The sequence below is a fragment of the Eumetopias jubatus genome, unplaced genomic scaffold, assembly GCF_037043125.1.
Source record: "Eumetopias jubatus isolate StellerSeaLion01/CBP00866 unplaced genomic scaffold, mEumJub1_p1.0 scaffold_1, whole genome shotgun sequence".
NCBI lineage: Eukaryota > Metazoa > Chordata > Mammalia > Carnivora > Otariidae > Eumetopias > Eumetopias jubatus.
Genome location: NW_028274807.1, coordinates 189,339,550 through 189,352,890, shown reverse-complemented (window position 1 = coordinate 189,352,890; position 13,341 = coordinate 189,339,550). Strand labels below are relative to the sequence as shown.

Genomic DNA, 13,341 nt, shown 5'->3' with positions numbered 1-13,341 from the left:
TATAATCAAATCCTTAGCATGAAGCCATTCAATTTGTCATTCCAGGGTCTGTTTTCTGGGCCCATTCCAGTTTAAAATAACTTCTCCAGTAACACCACATTGCCCTTCCTCCCCTTTGCCCTCAAAATTATTGGAGCATAATGTAATTCTTTTACAAGCCCTAGGAAAATATTATTGGAATGCACAGGCAAAAATGCAGAGACAAAACAGAACAGGAAGGAAAAAATAAGTTTTTAAAAAATGGAAAATCAATTACTGTTTTTAATAACGGTGGTAATAGCTTTTGTGCTAAGGAAAAAAAATTGCCCAGGGACAAAAGAGATGTTCGATATTACAATGCACTAATGAGTACATTTACATATAATTTTCTGAAATTTACGTCCAAGACTAACTGCAAGTAGAATTTAGTATCAATAGAAGTTTCCAAAATCCATTCATTTTTCCTCTAATCATATTGAATATTTAAGGTGCTTGACTAGACCTGATTATTTTTCTTCTGGCCCCAACAAAGAACCCCGACAGCTTTGAAAGTGATAGATGAGTGGGGCATTTCCCACCAATGGCCAAACCTCCCCACTCCCACCCCAGGCTGTCACAGCAGGAGGAAACACAATGAGAAAGTTTGTTCAAATTCACATGCCAGCCACTGAATAAAATCTGCAGAGAACAAGAAGGTCAGTCTTGTCAAAGGGCCACCGCAAAAATAAAGAGGAAGAGGCAGAAATCCAAACTTCGAGCATATGACTTTGCCGCCTCTTCATTTCATGACAGCCTGGAGAGAAGCCTCTGACAGACAGCCATCTCCCACTGCCCCTGAAAAGATGAAAAGAATACAAGCCCTAGCAAATCTCCCATGAACTCAAAACTGAGAAAAAGAAAGGAAATGTAGCTAATTTGCAGTAACCCTGCTCCCTTATTCAGATTTCTGGAAGCATAATAAAATAGAAACGCTGTGTCTTCAGGACTCCACTTCCAGCTGTTCCCCACAAGTTGGAAAAAACAAGCAGGGACATGTTAACTACCTATACCAAATTGCCCCTCCTGCTGCCAGTCTTCCAAATAATTCTAAGGAAGGCTGTGAGCCGTTCTCCTAAATGCTTTAAGAAGATATATTCCTGACCAGGCAAAGAGATTTAGGTGAATTCCCGGCCGAATGCAGAATAAGGAACAAAATGCTCTCTCGAGGTGCTCAACCCTTGATGTATTGTGTTCTACTGTCTGCTAAAAGCATCATCTCCCCATAATTAAATGTTCAAATTCTTTTGATGGTCCATATAAAATTCAATTTGGTCAATTCGGTGCATCATCCACCCAGAGGTTGCCTTTCCATCCTCCCTGTGTGAGTTTCCTAGGGCTACTATAACAAAATACCACAAACTGAGTGTGGCTCAAAGGAAAGAAATGTGTTGTCTCACAGTTGTGGAGGCAAGAAGTCCTAAATCAAAGGTGTCCATGGGGCCATGCTCCCTCTGAGACTCTGGGTAGAAACCTTCCTTGCCTCTTCCTAGCTTCTGTTGGTGGCCATCAACCCTTGGCACTTGTGAGCCTGCAGCTGCATCACTATATGCCTCTGTTACCCCATTCTCTCTTGTGTATCTCTGTGTCTCTTCTCTACTTGGAAGGACACCAGTCACATTGTATTAAGGGCCCATCCTATTCCAGTATGACCTCATCTTAACTAATTACATTCGCAATGGCCATGATTCCAATACAGTCACATTCTGAGGCAATGGGAGGTTAGGGTTTCAAATATCTTTGGCAGGGACACCATTCAACCTAGAACACTACTATACTGAATCAACCACCAAGCTACAATCCAAACTACTTCCTAACTGCCTCTCAAATCGCCACTTCCTTCTCTTCCCACCATTACCGATTCCCACATCATTTCAACTAGATAATTATATGAATTTCCCAAATCCTGCCCTCATTTTTGCATCACTCCAATCAACTCTCAAAAAAAACTTATTAAATGGAATATAACATACACGCAGAAAAGTGCATAAATTATGATGGATTTCCACAGAGTACACATACTCATGTAACTGCCACCCAAGTCAAGACAGAGAATATTACCAACACCCTAGAAACACACCTCATAACCCCCCAAGTAACTTCCCCCTATTCCATCTCAAAGCTAACCATTACCCTGACCTCTATAAATATGGATCAGTTTTACATGGTTTGGGATTTTATGTGAACGGTGCCACACAGTACATACACTTTCATATATGGCTTCTTCTGTTAGTGAGACTCACCCTTGTTGCAAGTTGAAATAACTGATTCATTTTCTTTACTTTATAAATATTCTATTGTATGATGATACCATTTATGTATTCATTCTACTGTTGATGATCATTCAGACTGAGTTCCATTTGAGAGCTATTAAAAATAATGGAGCTATGGGGGCGCCTGGGTGGCTCAGTTGGTTGAGCGATTGCCTTCGGCTCAGGTCATGATCTCGGGGTCCTGGGATTGAGCCCGGCATCGGGCTCCCTGCTCGGCGGGAAGCCTGCTTCTCCTTTCCCACTCCCCCTGCTTGTGTTCCCTCTCTTGCTATCTTGTGTCAAATAAATAAATAAAATCTTAAAAAAAAAATAACGGAGCTATGAACATTCTCAGTTTTGAGCATATGTCTAGTAGAACTGCAAAATCATAGGGCATTTAATTATTCATCTTCAGCAGGATATTGCCAAACAATTTGCTAAAATGATTATATTAATTTTCAACAGCACAGCAATGTATGAGTATTCCAGTTGCTTTATATCCTTGTCAACACTTGGTATTATCAGTCTTCTTCATTTTAGTCATTCTGACGTATGTGCAGTGGTATCTCACAGTCCCTTTATTTTGCGTTTCCATGATGGTTAATTATAATAAGGAGCAATCCAAATACTGATTGGCCCTATGGATATCTTCTTTTGTGAAGAACTTGTTCAATTCCATTGCCCATTTTTTCCATCAGGTTATCTCTTTTTCTTATTGATTTATATCCATATGGAAACTAGTCCTTTGACAGACATATATATTGCAATTATCATTTCCCATTTCGTGGATTGCCTTTTCTCTCCTTTTTTTTAAAAAAGATTTTATTTATTTATTTGACAGAGAGAGACACAGCAAGAGAGGCAACACAAGCAGGGGGAGTGGGAGAGGGAGAAGCAGGCTTCCTGAAGAACAGGGAGCCCGATGTGGGGCTCGATCCCAAGACCCTGGGACCATGACCTGAGCCGAAGGCAGACACTTAATGACTGAGCCACCCAGGTGCCCTCTTTTCTCTCCTTTCATAGTGTCTTTGGTATAAAAACTTTTCATTTTAATGCAGTCTAATATATTTTTCATTTTTTGCTTTTTTAAAAAAAAGCTTTATTGAAATAATAATTCACAAACTATCCAATTCATTCAAAATGCACAATTCAAAGTTCTTTAGTGTGTCCACAAGATTGTGCAACAATCACAGTAATCTAATTTTATAATATTCTTATCACCCCCAAACAAACTGCATGCCCTCTAGCTGCCACTTCCCATTCCTCCCAAGACTCTCACCTTCACCAAGCCCTAAGCAAGCACTAATCCACGTCTGTCTCTACTGAATTGCCTTTGCTGAACATTTCATATAAATGGAATCATATAATCTATAGTTTTTGTGACTGGTTTCTTTCATTTAGCATAAGGTTTTCAAACTTCATCCAAGTTATAGTGCATATCAATACTTCATTTCTTTTCCTTGCTGAATAATATTCCACGGTGTGGACATATTACATTAATTTATCCATTCATCAGTTGAGGAACATTTGGGAAGTTTCCATTTTTTACAAATTACAAATAATTCTTCTTGGTAAGCAAAATTTGGCTATCCCCAAATCACTAAGGTATTCTACTGTATTACCTTCAGATGCCTTATTGTTTTACCTCTCACATTCAGATCAACAATCCAGCTAGAATTTATTTTTGTTTATTATGTAAGGAATGTTTTTCTCACATGAATGCCCAATTTTCTCAGCACCATTTAATGAAAGTAGCAACCTTTCCTCACTGCTCCACAGGGTCACCTTTCTCAGAAATCAAGTGTCCCTATATGAATGGCTCTATATCTGTATTCTCTATTCTGTTCCATTGATCTATTTGTTTAATTCTTGAGTAATACGGCACTATCCTAATTATTGTAGCTTTACAATATATATTGATATCTCATTGTTTAAGTCCTCCAACTTTGTTCTAATTCTTCACTTATCTTACCTACTCTGGGCCATTGGCACTCCGATATTTTGGCCGGGACTTCGCTGAATTTTGAGATCAATTTGAAGAGATCTGACCTCTTTACAATACTGAGCCAGCCAATCCATGAATATATTATGTCATTCCATTTATATAGATTATCTTTAATTTCTCCCAATAGTATTTCTCTGTAGACATCTAATACATCCTTTGTTAGATTTATTCCTATTTTTAATATTTTAGGCTATTTTAAATGGTAACTTTAAAAAAATGGTTTATTGAGGTAAAATTTATACACCATGAAATTTATCCATTTCAAGTGTACAATTTCACGAGATTTAGCAAATTATACAGTTGTGCAAACATAACCCCAATCTACTATTTGAACACTTCTATCAACCCAAAATGTCACCACATGCTCATTTACAGTTAATTCCCACTCCTACAGGAGGCAAAAACAGCCATTTTTATAGTTTTGCCTTTTCCAGAAATTTCATCAAAATGGAATATCTTTTGTGTCTACATTCTTTCACTTAGGATAATATTTTTGAAGTGTATCCAAGTTGTCTCATATATCAGTAGTTTATTCCTTTAAAAAACTGTTGAGTAGCATTCCTTTATGTAAGTATACCAGTTTTTGTTTATCTACTAACCACTGGATAGATACATGGATTGCTTCTAGCTTGGGGCCATTATGAATGACATTGCCATGAATGTTCATGCACAAGTCTTTGGGTAGACATACACTTTGTTTCATGTAAGTTTTTACTTCAATAACTAGAAATGAAATTGCTTGATTCCATAAATAAATATGTGTTGAACTTTATCAAAAACTGATACTGTTTTCCAGAGTGGCTGTACCATTTACATTTCCACCAGCAATGGATACATTTTCCCAATTTCTCCCTATCTTCACCAGCACTTTTCATTATCTTTTTTATTTTAGTCATTCTAGTGAACTGACATCTTCTTGTGGTTTCAATTTATACATCCCTAGTGATAATGAGCATATTTTCACAGGTTTATTTGCCCTTAATACATATAAATACTTTGGTTTGTCTTCTTGTTGACTTGTAAGAGTTCTTTATATACCTGGATGTAAATGTTTGATCAGATATAATTGGCAAATATTTTATCCCATTCTGTGGCTTATATTTTCATTTTTTCAAAATTTCATAATGTCCAATTTATCTCTTTTTTTCCTTTTAGGGATCTTGGTTTTCGTGTTATATTTAAGAAATCTTTGACTAACCTAAGGTCATAAAAACTCTTGTATGTTTTCATCTAGACGTTTTATAATTACATTGCTTATATTTTTATCTGTAATGCATTTCAAGTTAGTTGTGTATACAGTATAGGGTAATCTGGGGATACAGATATCTTAATTGTTCCACCTCATACTCTTTGGGAATACAATTTGGTCGTAGTTTATAGTCTTTTTTTTTTTATATGTTGTAGGATTCATTTTAAGTGCCATCTTTTTTATTTTATGTTTTCAAAGATTTTTTTCTGAATTGTAGTCTTTATTAAAGTTCTTTTACAAACTTATGTCTGCTAATATGAAAAGGCTGCTTTGACTTTAACACATGCTTTGTAGATTTACATCAGCAGTAAGAAAGCCTTCAGCTGAGTAGAGTTTGGTCTTCAAAAGTGTGACTACATCCTGCATCTCCAGCCTTTCCACCTCCCAATTACAGACCAAGATTACGTGAAAAGCCATTACTTTCAGATGTCGCATTTTCATAGCAAGGAATCCCGTGGGGTGAGCTAAATCCAAACAGTAAGTAGATCTAGGAACACACAATTCAGCTACTCTTTGAGTATCTGCAGCAGAAATTACCACGTCAGAAAATGGAAGCACTTTACTCCTGTTAATATCCATTCTTACTTCAAAATTGATATAGTAATTGTGTGGCAACTGTCTGTTTTCTGAGAAGTATTCTTCTCCCAGAAAGCTACTTAGTACATCTGCCACCTTCACAGTTGGATACAATGCCGTGGACGGCAGCGGTGGGGCCAAATCTATGGTGTTGTGACAAGAAATATCCAGTTTTAGGCAAGCAGCCAAAATACGAAGCTTGTGAGCATTCCTCTCGTCACCTGACATCAGCAGTTCATTGATGACGTCCTTTTGGAGAAGTGGATTAATACGGGCCATGGCAAAATGGTTCATCGAGCAAAATGAACACACAGCATTCAAGAGATTTTCAGAAGAGATGTGGTGGAGATAACCAGTCAGAGAAGTAGCCATAACTTCTTGGAACTCTGAGGTCTGGCATTTGTAGAAGTGATTGAGAGAAGAATACACATGAAGAATACAGATAATGCTTTTCATGTTCAGAGAGGAAGGATCAGCTATCACTTTCTTCATGAACAAGTCCATCAAATCAGTATGTCGAAAGCCAAGGTTGTCAAATAAAATGAGGAGAAAGAGAACTTGCTTTAACTTCCAGATGTCAATAGTTGTAGCCACATAATCTGCTGTTCCCTTAAAAAGATCTAAATTACAGTACTGGAGGTCTCTGCAAGACTGCAATATGTTGATCAGTACTTTAAAAGGACACCCATGGATATTACCTATGACCATCTTACTGCATTCATCCAGAAATATAATAGAGCAGTGATTTATGGCATCTAATGCCTCAAACATGTGCTGGCTATTCAAATCAGAAAATCTGTCTAATTCTCTCAAGGTTTTCATCTCCAGTTTCCTTTTGAGAGCAATTGGTGCATCTTTTCCAACACATCTTATCACAGCTTGTAATGTAAAGACATGCTCTATTTTCCAGACTTGCTGATCAACTAGTATCCGCAATCCTGCTCGAAGAACGTCCACATTCTTGCATGGCTCCATTGCCTCTAAAATACTTGACAAAACTGAAAGACATTTCTCATCACATTCATTGATACGTTCCTGGACCACCCTCAGCAAAGTCTGTACCAGCAGAGCGTTCTGAGGAATTCCAAGCTTCACCATAGCATGAAGACTGAACAGCAGGTGGTCACAGTGCATGATCTTGGATTCTCTCATCACTTGTTCACACAGCTGGTTAAATACAGGGTGATTAAACATCAGTTGTCTTTCAACACGCTTCTGGTCATCAGACATCCTTTTGGCAATTATCCACATTGCTGAAAAATAGTCACTACTGGGAAATATAGGTCCTTCTGAAAATGTATCTAACACATCACTCAGAGAACTACACTCCTGAGACAGTTTTTTTATAGTTGACAGGGGTTGGTTTTGTTTCCTTGGTGAGCATATCTTCATTGGAGGCCTTATGATGAAATGTTATCTTCTTTAATCGATCATCAGGGTCAAGAGAGTGTTTTGAATCAAAGGACAGTCTTCTAGGACAAAGCAGTCTGTCGACTGTAAGGACTGTTTCAGTGCCTATGCCCTTTGTTTGAAAATTATCTCCTGATTTAAAAATTAAGACATCCTGAAACAGATATCTAATAGATGACTGCACTCCATTACCAAAGTCACTTAAGAGAAGGTTTCTTGGGTTCCAGTTTGAATAAACAATTTTCATTCTGGAAAATCCCAAAGGATACAACCTCATAGTTCTGCTTGTTGGAACTAAAGTACTGAATCGTCTGAGGTTCCATAAAAAGGAACCTGCTCTGCTATTCATTGTGCTATCCACTCAAACACTTTCAAATCACTTTAAAGTAGTCTATATAATACAATGCCAATTCAGGGAGTGAAAGAGAAGACAAGCTGTTGTTTAAAGAGAAGACATGCCGTTGGTTTCCTTGCTTTGGAGAGGTCTTTAATGAAAAAACTTTAATGTTGACGGATACTTTTTAACATGAAGATTTAGCAACGGCCGAACCTGGACTTTAAGCACAGGGACTGGGACAAGTAGAACCGCTGAGGTCAGAACCCCGTAGTTCTCTACAGGCGCAGCCATGACAGCTTTTCAGCAAAGATTTTATTTTTAAGGGGCGCCTGGGTGGCTCAGATGGTTAAGCATCTGCCTTCAGCTCAGGTCATGATCCCAGGGTCCTGGGATCAAGCCCCGCATCGGGCTCCCTGCTCCGCGGGGGGCCTGCTTCTCCCCCTCCCTGCTTATGCTCTCTCTCTCTGTATCTCTGTGTTTCAAATGAATAAATAAATCTTAAAAAAAAAAAAGATTTTATTTTTAAGTAATCTCTACACCCAACATGGGACTCGAACCCAAAGCCTCAAGATCAAAAGTCACAAACTCCACTGACTGAGCCAGCCAGGAACTCCATTAAATGCTATCTTTTTAAAATTTCATTTTGTAATTCTTTGTTGCTAATATATACAAAATATATTTTATATTGACTTTGTAGCCAGCAAACTTGCTAAATTCATTTGTTAAATTTACATAATTATATCTTTGCAGATAATATAATTTTATTGCTTTGTCTCCAATCCTTATATCTTTTTTTTTTCCTAACCTCACTGAATTCACTAAGACCTCCAATATAATGCTGAAAAGAAGGACTGATAACTGACATCCATTTCTCATCCTTAATTTCAGGATAAGGCTCTCAATATTTCACTTAAGCATGATGTTTCCTGTGGATTTTCTTTACAGATTTATTTTATTGAGGTATAACTGGCATACAACATTATACTAGTTCTAGGTGTATATCCTAATGAGTCAATATTTGTATATATTGTGAAATGATCACTACAAAAGTCTGGTCAATACCTGTCACCATACACAAAAGATGCTTGATATGATTTCAATCTTCCTAAATTTATTGAAACTTGTTTTGTGACCTAACCTGTAATCTATCCTGAAGAATGTTTCATGTGCATTTGAAAAGAATGTATATTCTAATGTTTGGGGATGGAATGTTCAGTATATATCTATTAATTCCATCTGGTCTAATCTGTCATTCAAAGCCAGTGCTTCTGTATTAGTTTTCAGTCTGGATAATCTATCCATTGATGTAAGGGGGATGTTGAAGTCCTCTTCTATTATTGTATTGCTGTCTGCTTCTCCCTTTAGGGCTATTAATATTGGCTTTATATATTAAGGTGCTCCTGTGTCGGGTGCATAAATATTTACAAATATTATATACTTTTGTTGGATTGATAATATAATAAATAATAAAGATATTATTTTGTCTCTTTTACAGTCTTTATTTTCAAGTCTATTTGTCTGAAATAATGGCTACCTCAGCTTTCTTTTGGTTTCCATTTGCATGGAATATCTTTTTCCATCTTTTCACTTTCAACTGTGTATGTCCTTACCTTTCAAGTGAGTCACTTATAGGAAACATATAGATAGGTCTTGTTGGTTTTGTTGTTGTTGTTGTTGTTGTTGTTGTTATTTTTGTTTTTTTTATCCATTCAGCCATTCTGTGTCTTTTGATTGGATAATTTAGTCCATGTACATTTAAAGTAAATATTGACAGGCACATACTTATTGCCACTTTGTTTGTTGTTTTCTGGCTGTTTTGTACTTCCTCTGTACCTTTCTTCTTCTCTTGCTTTCTCCCTTTGTGGGTTTTTTTTTTAAGATTTTTATTTATCTATCTGAGAGAGAGTACACACAAGCAGGGGTGGAAGGGCAGAGAGAGAGGGAGAAGCAGACTGCTCACTGAGCAGGAAGCCCAGTGCAGGGCTTGATCCCAGGACCTTGGGATCATGACCAGAGCCAAAGGCAGACACTTAACTGACTGAGCCACCCAGGTGGTCCATCTTCCTTTGTGGTTTGATTACTTTCTTTAGTGATATGCTTAGATTTCTTTCTCATCATCTTTCATGTATCTACTATAGGCTTTTGCTTTGTGGTTACAAAAAACAAATTTTAACAGTCTATGTTAAATTGATAACAACTTAAGTTTGAACACATTCTAAAGCTCTACATTCTGACTTATTTATCCACCACATCCTGTGCTTTTGAAGTCACACTTTACATTCTTGTATCTTGTGTATTCCTTAATTAATTATTGTAGTTAGTTATTTTCCCACTTCTGTTTTTTAGCTATATATACTTTGTAAGTGATTAATCCACTAACTTTACTCTATATTTACCTTTCCCAGTGAGATTTATACTTTCTTATGTTTTCTTGTTCTAATTAGTGCCCTTTCTTTGTTCTTTGCAGCCTAAAGAATTCCCTTTAACATTTCTTGTAAGGCCAGTTTAGTGGTAATGAACTCCTTTAACTTATCTGGGAAGCTTTCTATATCTCCTCCAATTGTGAATGATAACTTTGCTGAATAGAGTATTCCTGGTTGGAAATTTTTTTCTTTCAGCACTTTGAGTGTATTGTGCCATTCTCTTCTGGCCTGCAACGTTTCTGCTGATAAATCTATTCATAGTCATATAGGGGTTACCTCAAATGTTAACAGGTTGGTTTTTTTCTTGCTACTTTTAAGATTCTCCCTGTCTTTACACACATTTTAATTATAATGTGTCTTGGTGTGCATTTCTTTGGGTTCATCTTACTTTCAGATATTCTCTATTAAAGATGTTTAGTTATATTCCTAGTTTGCCAAACATTTTCATCAGGATTAAATATAAATTTTATCAAATGCATTTCTGTATCTATTAAGATTATATGATTTTTCTTTATTATACCATTTGACTTTTTTAATGTTATCCAACCTCTCATTCCTATGATAAATACAACTTGCTCATGACATATTCTCTTTTGTATATATTGGTTGGTCTTTTATTATTTTGTTTTAGGATTTTTGCATCATTAGGACTGTCAAAATCTCTGCTCAATTTTCCTAACCTCTTAGCTGCTGTTTTCTATTGGGCTTTTTAGCTTCTCAGAGCTTTATCACTTACAAATCCACAAATGCTTCATAGAGGAAAAACAGTGAAAATACTGAGGTCCCTTCAGCACACTTCCTCTCTCCAGGATTCTGGACCCTCAAGTCCCAGGAGCCTTGGTAGCTCTTCAATGCCTTTAAATAAATATTTTCTCCTCATTTTGTATAATTTTTCTACTTGTTCTGTGGAGGGTTGTTGGCTACTCTACCATTACCAGAGCAAAAATTAATCCTTTATAATGTAAAACAAATCATATTATTCTTCTCCCCTAAATTTGTAAATGGCTAACCCACTGTGCTTATTTTTTTTATAAACATTTGGAATTTTATTTTTTAAAAAAACATAAAAAACTAAAAAAAAAAACCACAACCAGGAACATTGTTACAGTTAGAGGCCCTCTTGGTTCTCCACAATGATACTGAGCATGTTTACAAGGGGTTCCCATTGTTTAGTCTTAGTTAAACAACCATCTTTAAAAGAAGGAAAAAAAAAACTCGGCACACTACCATTTAACTTGTTTTAATGTTTCTTCACAAATGGTGAAAAATACTAAAGTACAGACAAGGAATAATCATAATGTTGTGGCCAACATTATAAATATGGAATTATAAATTTAAAACATTTTTTCGTTTAAGAAATAAATCTGGTAGTCAATGCAGCTCTGCATAACCCGCTGTGCTTATAATAAAATGCATATTCCCTACTATGGCCTAGACTGATCCAGTCCCAGCCTTTTGCTCTGTCTTGTCTTAGCATTCACTCCCTTGCTCACTCCTCATGTGACTATTTTCTGTCCCTCTAACCTCACCAAGTTCATTATCTTCACATTTGCTTTTCCCTTTCCCTGGAACACTCTGTCCCTGATCTTTGTATAGCTGTCTTTATCATTCTGTCTCAGTTTCAACATCATCTTCCCAAAGAGGCCTTCTTGGGACAATTTATCTATTTTGTGCCCCACCTGCCTGACCCTTGCCTTCGTCAAACAATATAACCTACATAAAACAAAGGATAATAAGATTAAGCCAACAAAAATAGAATATTAAATTTCCCAAAAGTACAGTGTTATCCCCATCTCATTTCCACATTCAAAATAAAGAAAACAATCAACCAGGAATATAATATCTTTGGAGCAGAACTATGTCTCTATATTACAATGCTGAGCTTAAGAGTATCATCTTTCTTTGGAGTGTGACAACCTGGATTCAGATTGTTGCTATGTCACTTTCCAGATACATGACTTTAAGCAACGTTCTCAGCCTCACCTTCCCAACCTATAAAATGGTGATAATGAAAATATCCATTTGATTGTATTTTGTAATTATATAATAAATGTTATTTTGTATGCAAAGTGTTTAATACAGTGGTCAGATCATAGAAAGTTCTCTATAAACAAGAGCTACTATGGTTACAATGATGCTTATGATGACAATGATGATGAAAATAATAATGCTCTATAGCACCTGGTAAAATACTAAATCATGCAATCAAACACACACACACATACATACTGACACACACACACAATTACATATGATCATAATTACCACCAAGTGGATACAACCCTTATCACTTGCATTACAGATTTGATAAAGAATAAGTTTATTTGGGGTGGCTCAGTCGGTTAGGCATCTGCCTTTGGCTCAGATCATGATCCCAGGATCCTTGGAGCAAGCCCCATGTCGGCCTCCCTGCTCAGCAGGGAGCCTGCTTCTCCCTCTCCCCACTGCTCCTGCTCTCTCTCTCACTATCTCTCTCTCTCTCAAATAAATAAATAAAATCTTTTTAAAAAAGAGTAAGTTTATTTGATTTCTCTATTGGGTAAGTTTGGTGGCAAGAAATATAGACTAAGTCTAGCAAGTCTGCTCAAAGATAAGAGGAAGGATACTGTAGTACTTCACAAAATTAAAGGAAGAATTGAATAACCAAGCTTTATGAAAAACAGGAATCAAGGTATCTCCAGAAGACTGGGAGGCAGCAGCTTCAAGACCTCCCTCTAGAGCACTGCCATGAGGGACTACATAAGGGACTATACTACCATCAATACTAATTTTTTCTCTCAGTTCAAAATTCCGAATTCTTAAGAGAGATCATCTGACTGGCAAAACATAGTCATATGCCTACTCTTAAACCAGTCATCTCTATCCCAGTAATGGGGTCAAATATCAAAGTCCCAGTTGCGTGGGGCTCAGTTTTATGAATCAGGAGGCAGTTCCCAGAGAAGGGTTTTGTTTTGGAGCCAGAAATCAGAACAAGAAGTACTACTACGGTCATCGGGGATCCTATCTAAGATAAGCTTTCTCTAAAAGAAGCCATTTTGTTCTACTCTTTGCCCATCCGAAGCAGTAGTGTCCAA

The 13,341-nt window shown here is 36.8% G+C and overlaps 1 protein-coding gene and 1 pseudogene across 2 annotated transcripts in view; both read right to left on the bottom strand.

Annotated features, from left to right (window-relative positions):
* The window catches only part of FHIT (fragile histidine triad diadenosine triphosphatase), a 1,452,058-nt gene that overhangs the window by 1,309,980 nt on the left and 128,737 nt on the right, over positions 1–13,341 (bottom strand). The gene's annotated exons all lie outside the window — the stretch shown is intronic.
* On the bottom strand, positions 5,798–7,871 carry LOC114214642 (FAST kinase domain-containing protein 2, mitochondrial pseudogene; annotated as a pseudogene).